This window comes from Camellia sinensis, chromosome 8 (assembly GCF_055761805.1).
Source record: "Camellia sinensis isolate YWXY chromosome 8, ASM5576180v1, whole genome shotgun sequence".
Taxonomy (NCBI): domain Eukaryota; kingdom Viridiplantae; phylum Streptophyta; class Magnoliopsida; order Ericales; family Theaceae; genus Camellia; species Camellia sinensis.
In genome coordinates this window covers 116846095-116872135 of record NC_138968.1, presented here as the reverse complement: position 1 = coordinate 116872135, position 26041 = coordinate 116846095, and the positions used below count along the sequence as shown (strand labels likewise).

The window sequence follows — 26041 nt, the reverse complement described above, 5'->3', positions numbered from 1 at the left end:
CCCCTGTTATATTTCATATCATTTGCACGAAGCTTGCCTCTTCATTGTTGTCATCTTCATATCTTTATCATCACTCCATGGCATGGTATTGCATTGCATAATCATGAATTTTCAAACAACTGGCTTCGCAAAGCGTGTAAGTCCAACCTTCAAACTGCATTTTTGAGCATGTCACTTCCATTCTGCCCCTGAACTACGCTGGTTTGATTCCTTGTAACAGGATACGTAGGTAACCTTCGGGTTCAACCACTTGCATTGCATCTTGTTTGTTTGCCCAAGTCTTACGGCCTTGTCAAAAGGGTCGTCTTTGGGCTTTGACATTCACTCACATCATGAAATGACTTTGAGCTCTGTCAAAGAGGGGCAACTGTAGACACCCCATTTTGACCGGCCCTAAGACTCGGGCGCTTTCTTTTGATTACCCGATGATGACAATTAGAATGTGTTTCTCACAAAATTCTCAGTAAGAAAGATGGAATTTAAGTTTTAATCCCAACCTTCACCCATTTTTTTGGCCAAACTATTTTATACCTTAAAACCCTCTTTTCAAAATATGTTTTTTTAAATGTTTCTACGATGTCCCGAGGCTTTTATTTCGATTAAAATATTGCACTTTTCAGTAAACCGAGTAAGGACAAAGTGGAAATAAATGGAAGGGAGGTGAAATTTTTGAAAAATATTTAAAAATATCTTCTTTATAGGTTTGGAGTTGAAGGAAATAGGAGGGGATGAAAGAAAGCTGGTTTAGGAAAAGGATGAGTATCAAATCATTAAGAAGGAAATGAGCAGTCTTCACTAAATTAGGCATTTCTGTTTGTACACTTAGAATTTAAATGTGAGGCTACCACCATTAGAAAGTAGACTTCTGGGGCTTCAATTTAGACCCAAGAACCACCTTAGACCAAGTCCAAATAAGGGAGATATGCCCATTTGAAGTTGAGCTTAAGAGCAGATTTTGTTGATCCAGCCCGAGACAGCCTTCACTAAATTAGGCATATCTCTTTGTACACTTGGAATTTAAATGTGAGGCCTCCACCATTGGAAAGTAGACTTCTGGGGCTTCAATTTGGACCAAAGAACTGCCTAAAACCAAGTCCATATGGGGGAGATATGCCCATTTGAAGTTGGGCTTAAAAGCAGATTTTGTTGATTCGACCCAAAACAACAATAGCCCATTTTTCTTGGTTTTGGTTCGGTTGGGACAACCCATTTACCCATTTTTTGAGCCATTCAAGTGCATCCACGCATCCTCCATTATACCTAATCATCCTCCATAGTCAAAAAGATATTTTGTTTGCATCCATAAAGGAGTATCCCATGCAACCACCTTGAAAATTTGCCCTCCTATCACATTCTTGTCTCCCACCTTGTCTCCCACCTTCTTTTTGACCTTTACTCTCCCTCATTGCCTATATAGAATGATCATATTGTAAGAGAGGGAGAGAACCACGAAATTGAAGAGAAAGGAGTGAGAAAAGAGTGAAAAAAGAGAGAAAATTTGAGTTGTTTAGCCAAAAATATTTCTATCTTCCATATACACCCCATACCTTCCATAGCTACTGAAATTCCTCATTTCCATACACCAAAATCACTCCAAAAATTCTGATATAGCCAAAGATCAATCGCCTCGATCATAAGGAAGAATGTTTAGTGATTGAAAGTGAGAAAAACTTGAGAGTTAGCCACTTTCCATACCACAAACTCCATAAACTCCATAATTTCGAATTGAGAATTTGAGAACACACTTCCTACACTTGAGGGTGATCAAGAGGAAGTTTGGAAATCAAGAAGTTCAATCTTTCTTTGGAAGGTGAATTTTTAATCTTTCATTTTCTTATATTTTATATTTATATTCTTGCTTCTTATTTCATTGTGTTTTGTTATAATCCAAGTAGTTTGTTTATCTCATATTTATTTTCTTACTTTATATTTCATAGTGTGTTGTTATAATCCTAGTGGTTTGTTTCGCTCATAATTATTTATTTATTTATTTTTATTCGCATACTTTAATTTCATATTAGTTTTGTTGTAATCTTGCATGTTTTACCTCATATTTATTTTTTTTTTTTTCGTGTATTAGTCTCATATTAGTTCCGTTATAATCTTGCATGTTCTATCTTATATTTGTTTTATTGCTTTAGGCTTATATTGTGAGTTTGCACTTTTTTTTTTATTTTATTTATCTTTTCTTTTTTAATCTAACCGGTAGTGGTTAGTTGAGCCACCTACATATTTTTTTGTTTGTTCCTTTTCTTGGTTTTGCAACAAGACAGGTTTTGCTTGGCCTAGTTCGCCGGCCGGCCTATTTGGCCGGTCGGTTAGCTTCTTCCGAACAAGATGGCGTAATCTCCCAATATTGACCAATTTCCGCCGGCGGTTCTAAAGAACATGAAGCTTTTATTTTATTTATTTATTTTATTTTGAGTGTATTGTGAGGTTTTTATTTTGTTGTAATATTCTCCTCATCCCTCTCTAATTTGGTTTGTAATTATTCTTTAAATGTTGTAATAATTCCCCGCCCCTCTTCTTTCTATCCCGTTCTTTTACTCGCTTTCTTTATTTGTACATAAACATCATATTTATTTTTCATCATAGTTATGCTTTGCATCCATGTTTCATGCATCTTGATTCGGCTAAGTTTGCATTTGTGGATTTAATCAATTCCTATGTGATTATGTGCGCTACCTCATGTTCTTGAGATGATTCACATATCATATTTTAGAAGCCGAATCTTTAGTTGCATCTCATGAGTGAATTGCATTAGGATTTTGTATATAAGATCATGCATATTTTACTAACTTTGTTTTGCAGCTTGTTCGTGGGACGTCAAACATGTGAGTTTTTATGCTTTAGCATCCCGTGTGTGTGTATTTTTCTTACTATGTCTAGCATTCTACCATGAGGCTAGTTGCTTATGTGATATAACTCTATGAATGCCAGTGGATGGAGGTTGTGTCGCTTAATTTGGAATGATGTTGATTTTTCATGCTTGTAAACTCAATTTATTTGGGTTGTACATCGTCAAAACTCTTTCAAAATGCATGATATCAAATTACTCCAAAATGAATGGCATAGTCTATACTTGTATGCTTCACATAGTAAATTTTAGGATTTATTAACTAATCAGAACATGAACATATAAATAAAATAAAATTCATATCATGGTTAGTAAAGGCCGATCTTTGATCGGGTGGGCGGGGGTGCTCATTATTGACCTTCCCCTCTCATACCTAAGGTTCCGAGCCAAGCATCCTTGGTTACGACGAACAGTGGCCTTGGCACGAGTTATGGGTTTCCTAATTTTCCCAAAATAAATATTAGGTGGCGACTCTGAGATCTGATGACGCAGTCCATTTTTGACAAAATTGCAATAAAATGGATTTTCAATAAAAGTTGCCAAATCTGGACTCTCATCTATGTTTCACATTGCACTCGTGAGAATAGATCAAAGAGATCTCAGGGGTCCGAACTGTTTAACGCGCGCGGGTACCCCCCGGGCATGTTACAGTTATAAACTAAAAAGAGTCTCCTTTTGGAATCATATTCATGTTTTATTAAGGGTATTTTCTTTTTTGAGGTCATATGCTTCCTTGTATGCTTGATTGTCCCTTATTTTGAGCCTTACACCTAAGCTCTTGTTGCATGCTTGGTTTGGCCTTCTAGCCACTGAAATCCAGTAGATTTTCAGTGGCTAGAACACTATTTTGAGCCTCCAAATCAGAGAGGGGGTGACCCCCTCTCACCTTGACTTGTTTGGTGGCCTTTTTGGCCTTCCAAAGAGACCCTACCTTGCATGCTTCGAAGTCACTTTCCAGGGTCAATTTGGTGAGTTTTAGGACTACCATATTTGATTTTCATAGTTTTTTATGCCATGCTAAATGTCTACCTTGCATGTGCTTAATAACTCCTTACATGGCCCTCCAAAGTAACTCATTATTTTTGCATACCATGGTTGCATATCAGTGGTTATTTGGGCCTATTTTCACATGATTTATTCACTGATTTTTGCTGGTTTGATGAGATTACATTTTCTTCATATACTTTCCATATAAACCATGATTGCTAGTCAAGATTGCATGCTATTTTTTTCACTATGCTAGCATCTTTTGGCCATGCTTTGAACTGGAAATGTTCATATTTTGGGACTACCTTGGCTCTGTCTTCACGCTTCATGATCAAATAATGCATGCTTTGTATAGCTATAAGTCATTCCATGTGCCTAGTTTCGAGTTTCGGGTTTCATCTCATGCATCGGGTGCCATTTTTCCATGTTTCGGGGCTGTTTAGCATCATATTTCAGTGCTGGAATTTGTGAGTTTGCATGCCATCTTGCATCCCTTGCCATGCCTTGTTAGAGTTACATGTTATGCCTTAGGTTCGGTCCTCGGTTTGCGTGCATGCGTGCACGCATTTCGAGAGTCTCATTTTCACCTAATGGTTACTGATGTGAGTGTGGATGAGGTCCACTCATGTTAGTGTAAGTCCATTATACATTGTGTATGCCATTTTATTTCATAGCATTGTGTATGCAAGGTTGTATGTTAGAGCATTGTGTATGCCTCGTTACATCGTGCATTATGTGTGCCATTTCATAGCATTGTGTATGCTAGGTTGCATGTTAGGATTGCATTCATGCATGTCATGCATATTGCATTGTGCTTGGGATAGGAGTTAGCCCAAGCATGGGAAACGAGGGACGTTTCGTACTCCGAGTGACGGAACGTGTCTTAATTCTCGGTTGCCGACACTCCGGATTATCCATGATGGAGTCTAGGCCTTGTTGTGTCCATATGTGCATTCATTTCATATTGAGTCATGCAATTCGACTTCTCGGCCATCATGCATCGAGATGCGTGATTGGTGGCACGAGGATCGAGGACTACACTCCCTGAAGAGTAGTCATGTATACATATGTGAAAATACTTTGCCATGCCCCTTTGTTGCTCTCTGTTGCAGCAAATCAGAAATCAGCAACCTTCCGGAGCCTGGCACGCATCCCAAGAATAATTACAAATAGAGGCAAACCTGGGCATCGCAAGGGATTCTCCGCACAAGGCAACCAGAGCATGCATCATTCATCATTTGGGACAGAGCTGAGGCAGTCCATAGATTTGCGTGCCAATTTACTGCTTTCCTAGATTAATTTGTTAATTAATTAGGATTCTGTATTTATTCAGGACTGTATTATTTATTCATTTGGGACTGTATTATTTATTCGGACCCTCTGCGAGAGGGCAATATTGTAATAAGTGTGCGTGTGTGTGATGTATGTCTTCCAACCCCACGTCTTTTTCCTTTTTATTTACCAGCTTATGATGGTTAGATTAGGGCATGTTTCAATTAACATACAGTATGATAGCATGTTTGCATTCATTCATCTGTATTGCATGCACCGGGCTCGGCACATCATACTAACTGCATTGTATTTTCAATTCCAAGTTGAATACATGTTAGCTGTAGCATTTCATATGCCATTTTTAGAATAGCCGAGCCTATCTTAGTTGTATTTTGCATGTGTTACATTAGGCATTTCTGTATAGTTAGGATCATGCATAGATTTCTAACATAGCTTTTGTTTTGGCTTGGAGTACTCGGTAAGTGTTTATGCTTTAGCATCCTTGCATGTGTATGAGTGACTGCCATGATAGCATGCTTACCATGAGGCTAAGTGCTTATATGATATAACTGTCTGAATGCCTGTGGGTGAAGGCTGGGTTATTTGAATTGGAACAATTCGTTGACTGTGAGTTTTAAGCCCACTAGATAGTGGCAAAATCATGTTTTCTAAGCCCATCCGAGGGTGGCAAATCCACGTCTTAGCCTACTTGCGGGTAGCACCATCAAACCATTTTCAAATAAACAAACATGAAATGTTTTGTTCCAATTCAGGCGACCCAGTCTATACTTGTATGCTGTGCGCATCACATAGTAAATCTAGGCTAATAACCGGAATAAGAACGCATAATGTTTTCAAAACTAGATATCATGGTTAGTAAAGGCCGATCTTTGATCGGGCGACCGGGGGTGCTCACGAAGTGACCTTCCCCAATCGTATCCAAGTTCCCGAGCCGAGGCAACTTTGGTGATGACGGACACGTGGCCTTAGGCAACGAGTCAGGGTTTCCTAAATTTTCTCAAAATAAAATATTTAGGTGGAGACTCTGTATCTGGCAAAGCAGTCCATGTTTGGCATTTCTTTACAAAAAAATCTGTTTTCAAAAACGATTTGCCGGATTTGGACTCTTTGGTTCAGATTAAGAACCGTGACAATTTGAGAGTTCGAACTTGTAGTGAGCCCAAATGAACAGAACGGGACTCATCCTCCCGGGGCGTTCGGGGACATCTACAGTTTCTGGCGACTCTGCTGGGGAGTTAGAGAACTTGACTCGAACTCATGATATCTATTTTTTGACTACACTTATGTGTTTCTTTGCATTGCATGTGCATTGGTGCGCCTAGGACACCGTGTTTACCATCTGCTATTCCTGAACGGTTTGCCGGAGGCTTGTCTTGTCAAGGCATGACCATAAGACTGACCGGTTGTGGGCTTTGCTAGTATGGGAACACAAACCTCGGTTTTTACCAGGGCACCCTTTTGACCATTCGACCTAGTGCATATTTGGAATCCATAGTGACCATTCCAAACTAAGGCAGGTTGCTTACCCGATGATAGGTTGTTTGAAACCGCTGCGTGCGTAGTGAAACCCTAGCTCCTGACGAAATAGGACAGGGAAACCCTACCCCCAATATAGGGGTGTTTTGGCTCTCTTTGTTTGCTATATGCTTTTAGAGTGCGTCTCTACAGGGAATGCATGTATCAGTTTGCAAGTTTGAGTATCAGGCCTGTGGGCATCAGGATCAGTATTTGGGGAATCAGTTTTGCCTGAGGGTATCAGTTTACAGGCAGAATTTTGGGGCAGAATTCAGTAGGAGGCATAATCATCCTAGTATGCTCATATCTGTTTTGGTGAAATCGAGCTGAGATGTTGTCTGTTTTCTCTTTTGCTAGGGGGTAGTCTGGGAACCATAGCTTCAGAAGGCTCCGATATCCCCTGGGTACATTGGACTAGTGCTGATAGACTTTGTTAAGTCAGAAATTCAATTTAAGGGCAACCAGTGTTCTTTCGCTGAGGCAAGGCAAAGAAAGGCCAGTCGGGGCTCACCGGTTCATCTGATCCGTCAGTCGCCAGTCACATCACCTTTGTTCGAACTCAGCAGACCGTGATGGCACAGGGTTTGGAAGAATTTGTGGCTGTGATAGCAATGTTAAATCAAGGAACTGCCATGCAGGCCGAGACTAGTATTGAAACACAGCGCCCATCTGGGGCATCTGCCTCACATCCAGCTTTGGGACCCCAGCCGAACTTTGACCCACTTCCGCCAGCTGAAGATTTGCAGGGTCCAGATCCATCGAGAAGGGTTGGCTTAAGCCTGAGTTTTCAGACCCCTGGTGCAGCCTAATGAGAGGCTTTATCCCCTTGATGTTAATGAGCTCGATCTAACCGCTGTGAAATTTGCAAACCTTGAGAAGCAATTCAAAAAGGTACATGGCCTTAACTCCATTCCCGACATTAAGGATGGGTACACCGAGGTTGCCGTACGGTTCCCAGACAGATTCAAAATGCCACATATTGACCGTTTCGACGGGTCTGGAGATCCTATGGTACATATCCGGCTTTTCTTGGATATCCTAAAGCCGATGGGTCTGACTAAGCCACAGAAACTCTTTCTGTATGAAAGAACCCTGTTGGGTGTAGCAGCCACTTGGTATGACAAATTGGAGGATACAGTAAAGCAAAATTGGGAAGAACTGGCTGAGGCCTTTGTCGATCAGTATTCCTACAATACCCAAGTTGAAATGACCATCCAAGAGCTTGAAGCAACTCGCCAGAACCCAACAAAGCCTTTTGTGGAATTCGTTGCGAGGTGGAGAGGAAAGGCAGCACAAATGACAGATCGTCGCCCTTCTGAGAGGGATCAAGTGCAGATGATGGTGCGAAACCTCGAGCATGATATGTTGCAAAAGTTGATAGTCGCTCCGCTATTCGCTTTCAAAAGTTTGCATGAACTGGGGGTTCAGATCGAGAATGCGTTCAACAGTGGGATCATTCCCAGAACAAGTGAAGCGACAAGGAGGGTGATTTCAGGGAGTGCCAATGCTGGTAGTAGCGCTATTCCCAAACCCGCAGAAATTAATACAGTCGCCACAGCCAGCCCTTTTGCCAATCCAAGCCTACAAATCGCCGACCCAGCCCGAGCTCAAGGCAGAACTCTCACCCCTCTCTATATGAGCCTGACTAGCGCACTAAAAGTCTTGATAGAAAGAGGGTATCTCAAATCCCTCGATCCTCAACCTCTGCCTGACCCACTCCCAGCCAGACATAACCCCTCCAAGTACTGTGTGTACCATCAACAGCGCGGTCATGGCACCGACCGTTGCTACCGCCTTCGTCACGAGGTCCAAAATCTCATCGACAACCGGACAATAGCTCCACCTTTAGACCCCAATGACCAAGTACCTCATCCACATCTCAATCTAATCCATACACTGGCTGTCCCTTACGACCCCAGCATATACATCACCCCAGTCCATCTACCCAAGCCTGAGGTGTTTATCCCAGAAAGCATGGACTTATGCATGATGGGTGCATCTGAACCCCAATCATCTCAAACCTGTGAGCCCACCACTTCTGAGTTGATGAGAATGATCGAAGATCTTCAGAGAACTGTGGCAAACTTAGCCGTTGGAATTTTGGCTCCATCATCGACCACATCACAGGCTAGAAGTTTCAATCCAAAAGGCTCCTTAATCTTGGAGCAAGCTGCAACTGAAAAGGGCCAACCTGAAGCCATCTCAGATTATCTGAATCTAGTATGATTTTGCAAGAGAGTTATAAATGATTTTATCACGGGCATTGTATGTGCATATTACGCTTATATCTTTGTTGAGATTCATATATGGTGTTAGATTATTTCTACTAGGCTTTAACTCACCTTATTTGGGAAAGTCATTTTTAGGTACTGGTGATATGCCTCCAACAAGAACTTAGCTTGGGAGGAGTTCTGTTTTTTTTGTTTTTTTGTTTTTATTTTTTTGTATTTAACTTTTGTACAGTCAAGAGCTTTAAATGTATTGGACCTAAAGTCTTATTTTGTTGTAACCAAAAACTATCTTAGAAAGTTGTAAGCTTTTGGGACATTTTTTATCTATTTAACTTCCATTGTTTTCTGTTAATTGTAACATATGCTATATATTCAGGGCTAGACATTATGAATGTATGCTGCATATGTTTCCCTCTTTGTAGTCCAAATTAGATTTAATGGAAGATAATTGCTTTTTTATTCTTGTCGTCTATAAATGTTGTAGAGGGATTATGGTAATTATTTTTGGACGTTACAATATTAATAGGATATTAGTAACCAAAATTTGAATTACATATATCTTTAAAAAAACAGATGGTTTGTATTCCAAACTATATTTGACTTTCAATTTTACTAGACAAATGTAATCCAAACACTTAGCAACCCATATATGATTTACATGAATTATTTTCTTAATTAACCTTACAAAATGAACAGTTTAAATCTCAAGAAGAGCCCTGGAGTGAGCTTACTAAGCACAAACAATGTCTCTCCAGTTGGATCACTAATCAGAGAGAATTCTTATAATGTGTGACCTATATATTTCCATAAATACACGTTATTCATGATTAAAGATTAACAAAAGATTTATAACATGTGACTTATTTATTTTTTTTAAAAATGTTATTAACCATAAATAGCAACAAGAGATATTGAAAATAGGATCATTAGAGTATAAAATCAGTTAATACACTGTTAATCACTAGTATTTGAAAGATATTTAGTGAACCCTTTTATTAATAAATAAGTTCCTTTTTAAAAATAATCAATTTTAGATGGAAGGAGTTAAGCAAATAATTTAGAGGGTTGCATTCACACAATGTGTGAGAAAGAGAATTATGAATACATCTCAAGACTTTAAAAGGAAAAAAGCATTCATTCAAAAAATTTTGTTCATACAAAATATCACTCTGTTTGTTTCTAGTTTTCAGAATTCACTTTTTAAAAAATTTTACTTTTTCATTTTATGTATTTTTTTTTGTTTTTACTTAATTTTTAAAATATTTTAAGTAATTTTTAAAATTTTTAGATATACCTAACATAAATACACTTAGAAAGTATAATATTTGTGAAAAAAATCTTTACAAATTTCTCTAAATATCAAAAATACAAAATATATATATATATATATATATGAAAATTCAGTACATTTTTTTGTATTTTTATGTATTTATTAATTTTTAAAAATATTTTTTCACAAATAATTCACTATTTAGATACATCTAAGTAAGGTATATCTATATAAAAAAAATGCTTAAAATTTAAAAAATATTTATTAAAAATAAAAAAAAAATACGAAAAATAAAAAACTCAATTTTTAAAAAACTAAATTTAGAAAACTGAAACCAAACAACTATTATTCCAAAAAGAGTCTTATTAACATGTGCTCTAAGGACACATGTTGAGAACGTAATTAGTAATTGTAACAACTTCCATTTGTATGGGGAAAATATAAAACACAAGTAGAGATACATATTGTGATTTTAAAAAACTAGACACTTTTCTATATGGACAAAACTGCCCTCATTTTTAGAATAATGAAATTGACCTATTTAGGAGATTCAAATATTTGTGTGCAATGTCGGTTCAAATAAATAAAACTACCATGTATTTAATAAAAATTAAAAAAATATGTAGATGCACCTATTGCATTATAAATTAAAAATAATAAAAATATAATAAAATAAAGAAAAAATTAGTAAAATATCCCTCTCCAGTTTTGGGTAGTAGGAGAGGTCCAATATGTTTTTTATATTAGCTACTCAATTATATTTCTCTGTGATCATATCAGAGAAATTTCTCTGTAAAAATTGAAATTTTTCTGTGTCAAAGAAAAAATTTCTTTGAGTTAGGACGAAATTTTTCTATGTCGAATTTTCTTTGTGAAAATGTTGAGGGACCCCAACAATTATAAAATATTGTATGCCATTTATCTTTTAAAATCTTAATATAAGAGATCTTTAAAAAAATTCTTCTAAAATGAAATAATAGTACCCTCCTAAATAAAAACAAAAAATATTAATATTTCATAATAAAAAAATTTATAAATCACATATAATAATATATATATATATACATATATTTTTTTTTATTTGAAAGCTCATTTAAGTCGAAACAATTTCTTAAAATACATTGATGAATCTCACTTACACTTATGTTTCTTTTATTAATACTAAGATGTCATAAACAACACCAAAAAAATAAAAATAAAAAGTCAAACCATTGATGCTATAATGTTAAAAAATAAATAAATAAATAAAATCATTGTATGTATTGCAAATTGGAAAAAAAAAATTATAAATAAAATAACATAAAATAATATAAATGAAATTAAGGAATGAAAATGAAGAAAATACAAAAGGGGTATTTTAGTCCCTATGTAAAAAAAAAAAAAAACTTTAATCATAATAATTTTAAAAACTTTTACTGTTTCTATACAAATAGTATTAATTGTATTTCATTTAGGCCCCGTTTGTTTTAAGATATAGAATGAAGGAGATTCATAGTGAGGGGATTAATAGTGAAGGGATTGTTAGTGAGGGAATTGATAGTGAGGGAATTAAGTAAAATTGTGTTTGTTTTGATGATAGTTGTTAGCGTAGGAATTGTTAAATTATTTTTATATAAAATAATAAAACAAATAAAAAAATATAAAAAATTAAACATAAATGTTTAAAAAAAATTCCCAATATGTAAAAAATAATAAAATAATAAAAAATTTCTAATCTCCTCACTATTTTTCTAATACCACCTCCACCTCTTCCATCTCAATCCCCCTTTCAACCTCCATCTCAATCCCCTCCTCCATCCTAATCCATTCCCCAACTTTACAAACAAACACAACACTAACTAACCCCACCTCCATCCTAATCCCTCCCATCCATTACACCCCAAAAATGATTTATTAAAATATGCTCGTAGGCCACACATGTTAACAAAAGCTTTCCAAAAAATTACCCAGTGATTACAAGAAATCATATAATAACATTAAATTTAAGGTAAATATGTGGAATAATGCTATATGCACCGATTGGTATACCAATTAGTATTAACAGATGATGTGACATAATTTTAGAGATTTTGGGTCTTTTTAATTTATATAATGGGTGAGGGCATAGTTTTAAAGTTGCAATGTTATGCCATATATTGGTATACTAATTAGTATATCAATTAGTGCGTGTAATACTACCGAAATATGTCATGCACAAGTTAATTAAAGTGATGCCTCACATTTATCCGAGGTTCATCTACATTGTGAAACTAATTAAATGATTAGTCATTAAGTTTTTAAATGAGTAATATCATACAAACAAGAGTAAATTGGTCATAAACCAAATCTAAGAAGATTGTAAGGCATTAGGTCTAGTAGATGTTTTTATTAGTGATGAGTCCACCCTTTTGTCAAATAATTTGGTGAGAAGTCTTTTTGTTTGTTTTGAAAGATATTTTATTTTCTATTTTATCCCTTAATTTATCTATTGACTTTTGTTGACTATCTGTTCAAATTTTTTCCTATTTGTTCAAGATTTTGCTTATATGTTCAATTTTTTTTTTTTTTACATATATGTTCAAATTTATATCTTTATATTCAATTTCTTTCCTTATCTATTCAATTTTTGTATGACATCTTGTTTCAGGTGACTGCTCGAGTGAAGAAAGTGTCGCTCGAACAGAGAATTACTAGTCTTAGTATCCCGCAAGCTTACAAACCACTCAAGCGAAGGAATCTTCACTCGAGAGCAGAATGTAAGCTTCCAATAGTTTCATTGTAGCTCTGCAAAACTTCTACGACTTTTTATTTTTAGCTCAAGCGGTGGAATGATTGCTCAAGTGATCCTTTCATAATTATGCTGTTCACTCGAGCGGTCTACGCGATTTTCAGCGCTTTAAAAAGTACATTTCTAGATCATTTTTTTCACTTTTCTTTTCTCATTCCTCTCTCTTACCCTATGTTGGAAAACCCTAGATTTCTCACTTTAAAATACCTCTAATTCCTTTAAGATCTAGCCTAAATCATTCGCAAGGGGTGAAGTACATGTGAAGAACATCTTTCCTACCGATTGGATTTTGTTTGGTAAAGAGCTCATCTAGAAGCTTGGTTCTTGTGTTCACAACTTGAGGTAAGGTTACTTTTAACCTAGTATTTCTTTGTTTTGAAGAAGTTTATATAGTATTGTTGTGATTTTAAGGCTTGATTAAATGATTAAGTTGGATTAAACTTTGCATGTAACAAAATGGGACATTTTACTCAATTCTCATTAAAATTTCATCTAATTTTACATAAAAGAGGAACATTGATGTTGAGGATCTATATATCTATATATATATATAGATCGGGAGAAAGCCCTAAATTTGACCAACACCCTAATTTCAAATTCAGTAGAAAATAGTATTTATATTAGAATTTCCTTAAATTCTAGGAATATTCTGGACAATAAAAAGGTAAAAGATGTGGATCTTGTTATGATAATGAAATTGTGGCTTGGGAATTGATTCTTCTTGAATGTTGTGTTTGAACTTCATCTCATAAAATGTTGAATACTTGTTGATTGAATGAAAGTTTGAGTCTGGGTTAAGAGTTGGTTTTGGAGGTTGTTGAATTGTGTTGGTACTCGTGCTGGGAGTCAAGGTGCCCGATTTCCCTATCTGAGCTTATTGTCGAACGAATATCGAAAAATGTTTTTGGGTGTCCACTGGTCCTGCCGTATTGTAGTCAGTAAAAGTGGAAAAATAGATGATTTTGGATGCTCACATCCTGCCATATGATAGTCGATAAATGTGGGGATGGTTTTAAATGAAAATGATTTGTATCTGTGATTTTGGACTCTTATTAAAGGGCTCATGGTGTAATTTACTTTCCATTGTTGATAATGGTTTGGTATGAGAAGGCAATGTGATTTATTTTCCTTATTTATTTATTTAACTGATTATCTTTTTATTAAATTACGTTGTTTAGTTACAAGGGTGTCATGGACTTATTCAAACGATTCGATACTAGTTTAAATGTATTTCTACTGGGCATATAGCTCACCCGTATTTACTTTACAAGAAATGGTGACGCACTGCTACAGAAATGACTTAGATTTAGCGGTGGTTTAGTTTGGATCTGATAGCTCAAGAACATATTGGTTGCTAAGACTTAGAGTTTTGTATTAAGACTTTAAAAACTTACTTTGTTGTATCAGGCAAGTGCCTTATAATGTTATATGCCCTTAGGGCTTTTCTTTTGTAAAGTTATCTAATTTGTTGAATTGGGAGTCATGTATGCGGTGTCATGGTTATGTAGACTTGGAAATTGTAATCTTTGAATCTTAGTTCAATGAGAAAGATGACTTTTTGGTGTACTGTTATGCATGTTGGGGGTGCATTCTTGCATCATTTAGCAGAGCGTTACAAATTGGTATCAGAACACTAGGTTTAAGTACCTTGGGCTCGTAGGAAGTGACAACTGTCACAGTAGGTTCCTAGGCTAGGATGGGACGCTTGGGTGCCTTGTGTGTTTATGTGGTTATATGAGTACGAGGTTAAACTTCTATGATATGGCTTTTATTCATTGCATTCATCGAGATCCTTTTGGAAAGGCACCTGATCAATGCTCTTTCCATTTGGAGGTCCTTGATTGCCATGGAGGTAGCTAGTATCCTTGGAGGGTGACTTATATATGCTTCATGTGATTGCTTGACTATGTGGATTGTTCTACAAGAAAGTAGGTACTTTTGTAAGCACTTGTTTAGACTGTGAGTAAAGTATGAAAATTTTGAGTGGGGCACTTAGGTGCGGAAAGTTGGTCTTGAACTTAATATCATCGTTCTTTCTTATAGGATGTCCGAGCGTTTTAGAGGTCGCGACAGACCTCGTCGAGGAGGCCAGAATGTTCCAGCCCAACCCGAGATCCCTCTACAAAAAAAGAGTGGGTCAAAATAATATACCTGCCCCACCGGTCCAAGATGCAATGGGGGTCCTGTCCAGAGAGATGGCAGGGCCTCTTCGAGAGTCCATGGAGATACTTAGAGCCAAGCAAGCAGCTAGGATAGTTGAAGGGGAAACTAGAGCTTTCGTTTTGAAAAAAGAGTTCTTCCGTTCAAACCCCACCGAGTTTAGTGGTGGGCTCGACCCGATAAAGGCAGACGAATGGTTGGAACAAATTGTCAACTCTTTTGTGATTTTGGACATCCGAGAAAATAAATTACGAGTAGCATTAACGGCTTACCAGTTGAAGGGAGAGGCTGGGCAATGGTGGAAGTACGTTAAGAATAGAGTTGAGCACACATGGGAGGCATTTACATACGCCTTCCAAGAGAAGTTCCTTTCTCCCACAGCTAGGGAGCGGTTAAGGAAACAGTTTGAAGAGCTATTATAACTCGATACACCTGTGGCTGAGTTTGAAGCCACATTCACTAGTTTATCTCGTTTTGCATCGGAGCTAGTAGCAACCGAAGAACGCCAATGTTTAGAATTTGAAAAGAGGTTAAGGCCAAAAATTTTAATAAAGGTGATAGGAAATATGATTTGTGATTACGATCACCTAGTAGAGGTTGCAGCCCATGTAGAGATCATGGTGAAGGCAGATGAGGCAAGGCAAAACTTGAAGAGGATGGGACATTCTGACTCTAAGGGCGACACAGGCTCTTAAAAAAGGTCTAGGGGTTCATCATCATCATCACTTCAATCACCCCCACAATAGGCTAAATCTTTTGATTCTGTGACAGGTGGAAGTTCAGGGAGTGTGGGTCGAATCCGTGGTGCTTGCTATAGATGTGGCCAAGTGGGTCACAAAGCTTCAGAGTATGGATAGAAGGGCTGAGCACAATCCCAACCTGCGTGTCCACAGGGCCAATCTTAGAGTAGGGGTCAGTCACCTTCTTGTTATTAGTGTCGTCAATCAGGGCATTTGAAGAAGTTTTGTCCACAGAGAGCAGGGACTACTAGTGTGGCAAGATTTCGACAGTCTAGAGGTTTTCAGATGGGCCAGGGACTGAGATAGTCTTCCCAGCCAGCTCAGTCAGGCCAAACATCTAGAAAAATCTCAGGGGACCATATCTGCACAAACTGCACAACAGACTTATGCTCACAGAAGTGATGTGGGAGAGCAGAGATCACATGAAAGGGTATATGCCGTCACTGCTTTAGAGTAGACTTCAGGATCGTCAGTTGTGAGAGGTACATTTCTCATTTTCAATATCTAGGCTAGTGTGTAGATTGACACTAGGACATCTCATTCCTTTATAGCAACTTCATTTACATTGTTATTGGGCTTAGAAAGTAAAGAATTAAAATCTTCACTCATTGTAGAGTCATCGTCAGGTGTAAAGTCACTCTAACCTAGGGATGTCAGGGGTGTGTAATTGAGGTAGCGAGTTGACAGCTTCAGTTTAATTTTGTGTTGTTGGAAATGTCGGGTTTTGATGCTATTCTCGGCATGGACTGGTAGTCTACTTACCGGGCTATTATAGATTGTTATTGTGGGAGAGTTACAGTATGTACGTCAGGCGGTGATTGTTTCACATTTCTGGAAGATAAGAACGATAAATCCTTACTCTCATCATACTATCCATGCGGCCAAGGTGAATTTGTTTCTCTTTTTGCAGCTATTATAGATAACGGAGGTGGTATAGTCTAGGATGGGTTTCCAAGGGTATTATGTGAGTATCTTGATGTCTTTCCCGAAGATCTCATTGAATTAACTCCATACTGGGAAGTTGAGTTTTCTATAGACTTAATACCTGGTACAACACCTATCTCCTTGTCCTTGTATAGGTTCACTCCGGCTGAATTGGTTGTCCTAAAAGAACAATTGCAGAAGTTGCTAAGTAAGGGCTTCATACACCCTAGCACCTCACCTTAGAGAGCTTCAGCCTTGTTTGCAAAAAAGAAAGATGGGTCATTAAAATTGTGTATAGATTACCGTAAATTGAATCAAGTTACGGTTAAGAACAAATATGCTTTGCCCAGAATAAATGACCTTTTCGATCAACTCAAAGGTTCACGTTGTTTTTCGAAGATAGATTAAGGTCGGGTTATTATCAAATTCGAGTTAGGGAAGAGGATATTCCCAAGACTACTTTTCGTTCCTGATATGGTCACTATGAGTTTCTGGTCATGCCCTTTGGTTTAACTAACGCACCTGCTACATTTATGGATCTAGTGAACCGAATTTTCCAGGAGTTTCTTGACAAATTTGTAGTCGTCTTTGTAGACGACATCCTCATCTATTCGTCTTCTGAAGGGGAGTATGAAGGGCATCTTCGTACCATCTTACAACTTCTTAGAGAACATTTTATGTATGTGAAATACGAAAAATGTGAGTTTTGGCTTTCAAAAGTGAAGTTTTTGGGTCACATAGTCTCGGAAGAGGGGGTTATGGTGAATTCTTCAAAGATAGAACCCGTGCAGAATTGGGAGCAGCCTAAAAATGCATCTAAAATTCATAGTTTCTTGGGTTTAAGCAGTTACTACCACTGGTTTGTAAAGAACTTCTCTTCCATAGCATCATCATTGACTAGATTAACCCGCAAGGGAGTGAAATTTGTTTAGAATGAAGCTTGTGAGAATTCTTTTCGAGAACTAAAGCTTAGATTGACTACCACTCCTATTATTATCATTCCAAAAAGCGACCTGGGATATACCGTGTACTGTGATGCCTTTAGAGAGGGGTTAGGGTGTGTTTTGATGTAAAAGAACAATGTGGTGGCGTATGGATCGCGCCAATTGAAGACTCATGAGAGATACCACCCAACGCATGATTTAGAACTTGTCTTTGCCTTGAAACTTTGGAGACATTATTTCTATGGTGAGAAATTTGAAATCTTCTCCAACCACAAAAGCCTTAAATACCTATTCTCCCAGAAAGATTTTAATCGACGCCAACGGAGGTGCATGGAGTTTTTGGAAGATTCTGACTTTGAAATACACTACCACTCCGGTAAAGCCAATGTTGTAGTGGATGCTTTAAGTAGAAAGTCTATAAGTACTATAGCCAGTCTAGCAATGAGGGAATGGAAAATGATGAGGGATGTCAATAAATTTGATTTGCAACTCCAAGAGTCTTTTGAACAAGCCATCATATTCACCACTATTGCACAACCCACCCTTGTTATACGAGTAGCAGAAGCACAATTGGGTGATACGGTGGTGGATGCAATTCAAGAGAGAATCTCCCAAGGGAAAGAAGAGAGGGGCCTGACCATTTATATTGATTCTAGTATTTGTTACCTTGGCCGGTTGCTTGTGCCTAAATCAATGAGAGATGAAGTTTTATGGGAATTTCATCATATACGTCTTGCAGTGCATCCGAGAAGCACCAAAATGTATCATGACCTAAGCTGACAATTTTTGTGGAGGAGTATGAAAAAGGATATAGCTTAATTTGTGTCCAAATGTTTAACCTGTCAACAAGTTAAGGTTGAACACCAATGACTGACATGATTGCTATAACCTCTTCCAATTGCTGAATGGAAATGGGAGCATGCTAACATGACTTTGTCACGGGCCTTCCTAGAACGCAAAGAAGTAATGAAGCAATATGGGTGATTGTCGACAGGCTCACTAAATCAGCTCACTTCCTCGCCATGAGCATGGGGATTCTATAGAATTCCTAACTGAACTTTACATCCGTGAGATTGTTCGCCTCCATGGGGTTCCAGTGAGTGTAGTGTCCCATAGAGACCCTTACTTTACAGCAAGACTATGGCAGAGTCTCCAAAGTGCTTTGGCTACCCAATTGAATTTTAGTACTGCTTATCACCCACAGACCGACAGACAATCCGAACGTACCATTCAAATTTTAGAAGATATGTTGAGGGCATGTGTGCTAGATTTTAAAGGGTCTTGAGAGAAACACCTACCCTTAGTTGAGTTTTCTTATAACAATAGCTACCAAAATGACACCTTTTGAAGCTCTTTATGGATGTCCCTGTAGATCACCGGTGTGTTGGATAGAAGTTAGAGACTTGCCTATGCTTGGGCTCGAGTTAGTCCGTGTGACAACTGAAAATGTAGCCGTTATTCGACGAAGATTAGTCACGGCTCAAAGCCGACAAAAAAGCTATGCCGATTGTCGTCGAAGGCCTTTGTCTTTCCAAGTTGGAGATCATTGTTCTTGAAGATCTCTCCGAAGAAGGGATAATGAGATTTGGCAAGAATGGAAAATTATCTCCTCGATTTATTGGCCCCTTTGACATTATTGAATGAATTGGAGAAATTGCATATCATCTTGCCTTACCGCCACAACTCTCTAGAGTCCATAATGTGTTTCATGTGTCTATGCTTTGCAAGTATGAACCTGATCCCTCTCACGTATTAGATTGGATGGAGATTGAAGTGGATGAAGATGTGTCTTATGAAGAAAGACCAATCCAAATTTTAGATACACGGGAGCAAGTGTTAAGGGGTAAGATAATTCCGTTAGTTAAAGTATTGTGCCTCCATCACGGTGTTGAAAAAGCAACATAGGAACGTGAAGCTGAGGTCCGCGAGAAGTACCCGGACTTATTTTCAAATTTATGATGCAATTGTCTCCTTGCTCTTTCCTTGTATATGATAAATTGGAAATGAACCATAATGTTCTAATTCTCCATTGTCTTTGGTTTTGGTTTTAAATTGATATATTGTTTATTTAGGTGTTGTTAAGGATTAAAAAGTATATTGTTGTTGCCATACTTTATTGTCGGATTGGGAGTGAATGTTATTTTGGGGGCGAAATTTCCTAAGGAGGAGAGATTGTGACATCTTGTTCTAGGTGACTGCTCGAGTGAAGAAAGTGTCGCTTGAGCAGAGAATTGCTGCTCCCAGTATCTCGCAAGTTTACAAGAGAGACTGCTCGAGCGAAGGAATCGTCACTCGAACATAGAATGTGAGCTCCCAGTAGTTTCACTATAGCTCTATAAAACTTCTGGGACTTCTCATTTTTAGCTCAAGTGGTGGAATTCGCTCAAGCAATCCTTTCGTAATTGTGTTGTTCGCTTGAGCGAAGGAAGTTGTGTTCGAGTGGTCTACGCGATTTCAGCATTTTAAAAAGTAAATTTCTAGATCATTCTTTTCACTTTTCTTTTCTCTATTCCTCCCTCTCACCCTAAGTTCGAATACCCTAGGTTTCTCACTCTAAAATACCTCTCATTCCTCTAAGATCTAGCCTAAATCATTCACAAGGGGTGAAGTACATGTGAAGAACATCTTTCCTACCGATTAGATTTTTGTTTGGTGAAGAGCTCATCTAGAAGCTTGGTTCTTGTGTTCATAACTTGAGGTCAGGTTACTTTTAACCTAGTATTTCTTTGTTTTGAAGAAGTTTATATAGTATTGTTGTGATTTTAAGGCTTGATTAAATGATTGAGTTGGATTAAACTTTGCATGTAACAAAATGGGACATTTTACTCAATTCTCATTAAAATTTCATCTAATTTTACATAAAAGAGGAACATTGATGTTGAGGTATAGATCGAGAGAAAGTCCTAAATTTGACCAACACCCTAATTTCAAATTTAGTAGAAAATAGTATTTAGATTGGAATTTCCTTAAATTCTAGGAATATTCTGAACAATGAAAAGGTAAAAGATGTGGATCTTGTTATCATAATGAAATTGTGGCTTGTGAATTGATTCTTATTGAATGTTGTGTTTGGACTTCATCTAAAAAATGTTGAATACTTGTTGATTGAATGAAAGTTTAGTATTTTGAGCATGAGTCTAGGTTAAGAGTCAGTTTTGGATGTTGTTGAATTGTGTTGGTACCTGCGCGGGGAGTCAAGGTGTCCAATTTCCCTGTCTGAGCTTATCGCTGAACGAATGTGGGAAAATATTTTTGGGTGTCCACTGGTCCTGCCGCATTATAGTTGGTAAAAGTGAAAAAATAGATGATAGCCTACATCCTATCGTATGACAGTCAGTAAATGTGAGAATGGTTTTAAATGAAAATGATTTGTATTTGTGATTTGGGACTCTTATTAAAAGGCTCATGGTGTAATTTACTTTCCACTGTTGATAATGGTTTGGTATGAGAAGGCAATGTGATTTATTTTCCTTATTTATTTATTTAATTGATTATCTTTTTATTAAATTACGTGTTTAGTTACAAGGGTGTCGTGGACTTATTCAAATGATTAGATACTTGTTTAAATGTATTCCTACTGGGCATATAGCTCACCCGTATTTACTTTACAGGAAATGATGATGCACTACTATAGAAATGACTTGGATAGCGGTGGTTCAGTTTGGATCTGATAGCTCAAGAACATTTTGGTTATTAAGATTTAGAGTTTTGTATTAAGACTTTAGAAACATACTTTGTTGTATCAGGCAAGTGCCTTATAATGTTGTATGCCCTTGGGGCTTTTCTTTTGTAAAGTCATCTAATTCGTTGAATTGGGAGTCGTGTGGTTATGTAGATTTGGAAATTATAATCTTTGAATCTTAGTTCAATGAGAAAAATGACTTTTTAGTGTACTGTTATGCTTGTTGGGGGTGTATTCTTATATTATTTAGTGGGGCATTACATTTTGTGGATTTCTCTCTCTATCTGTTCAAATTCTATGGGTTTCTCTGTTTAATTTTTCCTATATGTTGAAATCTATTTGTATCTATTCAATTTTTTCAATGAACAAATCGTTGGCATAACCTAATCCTAGTTAATTTTTTATCTGTCGAAAATCTAGCATATGATCAATGAAGCAACACACTACACAACAAAATTACAATTAATTCCCTATCCGTGTTAAATAATTGTCTATGTGAAATTCTTATAAGAGAGAAAGAGAAAGATTCAACAGATCGAACACAAACAAAACACAAATATTATTACAGAGACCAAAAACAAACACATTCATACAAATTTATTCAAATCTATTCAGTAAAACATTATAAACTATTCTAATTTCACAAACACAAACATATTTTCCATATCTATTTAGAAGAAAAAATAAAATGTTTCACTATACACATAGAGAGATCAACCGTAGGCCATCATCACTCTCAAAACATAAACAAAACACAAATCGAACACATCTACAAACCAGATCTAACATATATGAGCTCAAATGTATATATCTATATATATATATAAATCTTTCCAGATCATCATCTTCTTTATCTTCATCAACAATAAATCTAAGATCTAAGTTTAAATCTTAAAAAATATATATATTTAAAAATAGAAAGGAATAGAGAGAGTGAGATATAGAGAATAGAGAGAGAGATTGGGAGATAGGGAAAAGAAAGAGAGAGGGAAGAGACAACGATGGTGACACGGCAGTGGGCGAAGTTCGATAGAGGTTACAGATGCGGCAAATAGATCGAATGGATTCCTTTTTCTTTGTATACATCGGTGATCAAAATCCTAGAAAACCAAGCAGTTCATCTCGTTGAAACGGTGACTGAGATCGGTCTAGGAGCCTCCGTATCGGCCAAGCAGACCCTTAGGTCTTCCATCACAACGGCATCGGGCAGCATCGGACGGTGGAGGCCAAGTCCAGTAGGTCGTCGTCCTCTGATAGCAATTGTAGAGATAAAGAGAGAGAGAGTGGGAAAATTATGGAATTTTAACTATGTTTATAATATATATATATATATATATATATATGTAGGGATAGTTTAGACATTTTGCATCACCATGTAAATTTGAACCAAACAGAGTTGTGAATTTATGAACCGAGTACCATACAAACAAGTCTAAATTTAATTTACCAATTAATGTGGCAACTAAGAGCATCTCCAATGGTGCTGCTATATCAGTTGTCAAAGCTAAAAAATGACAGAAATGGCAAAATTCAGTCTCCAATGGTCTGTTATTTCCCTTGCCAAAGATGGCAGATGCCATATGTGTTCTCAAATATGGCAAGTGAAATAGCAGATGCCAACATTGCCAGATCAGCAAAATCCAACAGAAATTGGCACCAAATTCAGTTGAGAAAACAACAGAATTAATCCAGTAGGGAAGCTATTTTCCAAAATCAGACCCAATTTTTACAATCAAGCAAATTTCACATGAAGACAGATCATGTATTTATATATATATGATCATTGGAGATGAAGACAGCTTGTATATATATATGATCAAAATCAAACCCAAAATATATATATATATATATATATATATATGATCAAACCCATGAACCTCTGCTGACCGTATATATATATATATATATATATATAAATATGTGATCAAAATCAACCCCAAAACACACATAGCAAACCGTATATATATATATATATATATATGTAATATGTATATATGAATATTTTTTATGGAGACCAAAACACAGCAAACCGTATATATATATATATATATATGATCAAAATCAAACCCAAAACACACAGACAGATCAAAACAAACAGACAGCAAACCGTATATATATATATATATATATACAGACAGATCAAAACATATATATATAGAAGAAGATCGTACCAGAGATGGAGAGTACACAGATCGGAGGGAGACAGAGTCAAACTAGAGAGAGGGGGTTCCGATCTTGGAGGAGAAGAGGGAGATCGGGTTCCGATCATGGAGGAGAAGGGGTTTCGATCTTGGAGGAGGGGGTTTTGATCTTGGAGGAGAAGGGGAGATCGGGTTCCGATCCTGTGCTCTATTTGGTTTGTGCTCTGTTTAATTTCGGCCATGGAGGAGAAGACACAGTGAGAATGAGAGGGAGATGAAGAGCTGTGGAGGAGATGATGAGAGGGAGATGAGAGTGAGAAGAGATTGAGATAGATGTATGGCAAAATATGGGTCAGTGTAAATAAAAGAGCCGTTGGGCTCTGTTTGGTTTGTTCAACCAAAATAAAAGAGCCGTTGGGCTCTGTTTGTTCAACCAAAAAAAAAAATGAAATTATTTTTTACAACGGCTCTTTAAATGGCTATTTGCCAAACGGTAATAAATTTCATTTCTATAAATTGAAACCTTTCCTTCACTTTTATTTCACACAAATATTTATATTTAATTTTTCTTTTCTCCTCTCTTCTTTGAATTTAATTTCACAACAAACCTCTTAAATTATATTCTTTTTAGTTTTTTCATCCAATCACTATGGAAGGTTCATCAAAAACAAAGAGAGGAAAATCATTCACCGTTGAAGAAGATATGGCGATTTGTAAATCTTAGTGTCACATTTCGGAAGACCCAATTGTTGGCAATTCGCAAACCGTATGCTCATTTTTGGGGAAGAATTTACGAAAATTTTTGCCTGCTTCAGAATGATCAGTCCAGAACACAAGTGTCTATTCAATCTCGATGGGGTATAATCATGAAATGTTCTAACAAATTTCGGGGATGTTTAACACAAGTCGAAAATCTTCACCCAAGTGGGATTTCTCAAGTTGATATAGTAAGTTTTTATTTTCAATTATTATGTTTAGTTTCTTATTCTGGTATCGTATAAAAATTACGTAATTAAATAATGTTTCAATATGAAAACATTTAATTTTTTTGAATATTAAATAATGTTTATTATTTATTATTCAATTATTATTTATTTTATTTAAATAATGTTTTGATTTTCAATTACATTTAATTTTTATCTTCAATTTTTTTTAAACAGATGCTTCAAGCAAAACTGTTATACCATCAAGATGAAAACAAACATTTCGCTTTTGAACATTGTTGGCCAATATTGCAAGACAATATCAGGTGGCAAGATGTAGCTCCCACGAATACGGTAAAGTCAAGGATGCATACAGTGTTTACCCCTAATTCAGCCCCTGATTCCCCTATGGAAAACTGCATTTCTCTTGAAGATGACACCAGTCCAAGTGTTGGTAACAATCCAACTGTCGGTGAAGGCAGTGTCTCTGCAAGGGGTAAAAGGCCGATGGGTAGGAAATCTGCAAAAGAATTATTTCGGAAAAATCAAGTCGCTCAAGCTGAAGTTCAAAAAATGAGCACACAACTGGACACATTTAACCAATACCTTGCTGAGAAGGAAAAGAAAAAAGATGAAAGAGAAGAAAAAAGGATTCAAGCACTGCAGGAGATGAAAGAACTTGAGATGAAAAAACATGACTTCGAGATCAGAAGACAAGAACATGAGATGAGAAAGGAAGAACACCAAATAATGACTACGGACATTTCTCATTTGGACCCTCAAATGAAAGCGTATTACACAATGTGAAAAAATGAGATTTTCGCCAAGTGGTCCTCAAATGTGAGCAGCCCAAATTTTTATTTCCCCCTACCTCCTGATGAATAATTACGGGATAATGTATTTTTGAAATTTGCAGTCTTTATTTGATATTTTGATGTAATTGTCAGTCTTTATTTGCAATGTAATTTTTATTTTCTAATGAAATTCCTTGTTGTTTTTTTATTTTATTTTTTAGTATTTTGTACTTCACAATGTAAAAAAAGACATTTTATGAAAAGACATTAACTGACATTAAAAGACATTGTAAAATAAAAAGACATTAAATGAAGAACATTTTATTCGAATAAAAAGACATTAACTGACATTAAATGACATTAACTGTCATTAAAAAGATAAAATGCAAACTTAGGCCAAGTTTGGGAAGACTAAAAAAGTGCACTTTTTGTCTTTTTTGACTAAAAAATTGAGGTTGAAAATATGGATGTTTGGGTTAAGTTTTTGACTTTTTATTGAAAAATGTGTAATAAAAAATTGTAAAAATTGATTTGTAGAGAAAAATTTGAATTGGGAGTTGTGCAGCCGTAATTGTTGACTTTTGGTGAATAGTGTTAACTTTTTAGCTTTTTGAGTAACTTTTTGGCTTTTTGGCTTATTTGGGACTTCCCAAACTTAGCCTTAATCTAACTCTCCAGCTCGGGACCACAAGTGTTCAATTAGATCATTACGAATTACATTATGGGCTTCAACAGATCTAATCCTTTGCCGATTCAACATAAATTGAGCGTACTCCTCATTCGGATCGCGTGACACTTGACAGCCCAAATTAC

The 26041-nt window shown here is 36.5% G+C and overlaps 1 long non-coding RNA gene across 1 annotated transcript; it reads left to right on the top strand.

Annotated features, from left to right (window-relative positions):
* Positions 1 to 1424: 1424 nt before the first annotated feature.
* LOC145797061 (uncharacterized) lies at positions 1425 to 25235 on the top strand. The gene is made up of 3 exons (XR_014338079.1): positions 1425 to 1810; positions 24143 to 24458; positions 24672 to 25235. It is a non-coding gene; the product is annotated as an uncharacterized LOC145797061 (long non-coding RNA).
* The last annotated feature ends 806 nt before the right edge of the window (positions 25236 to 26041 follow it).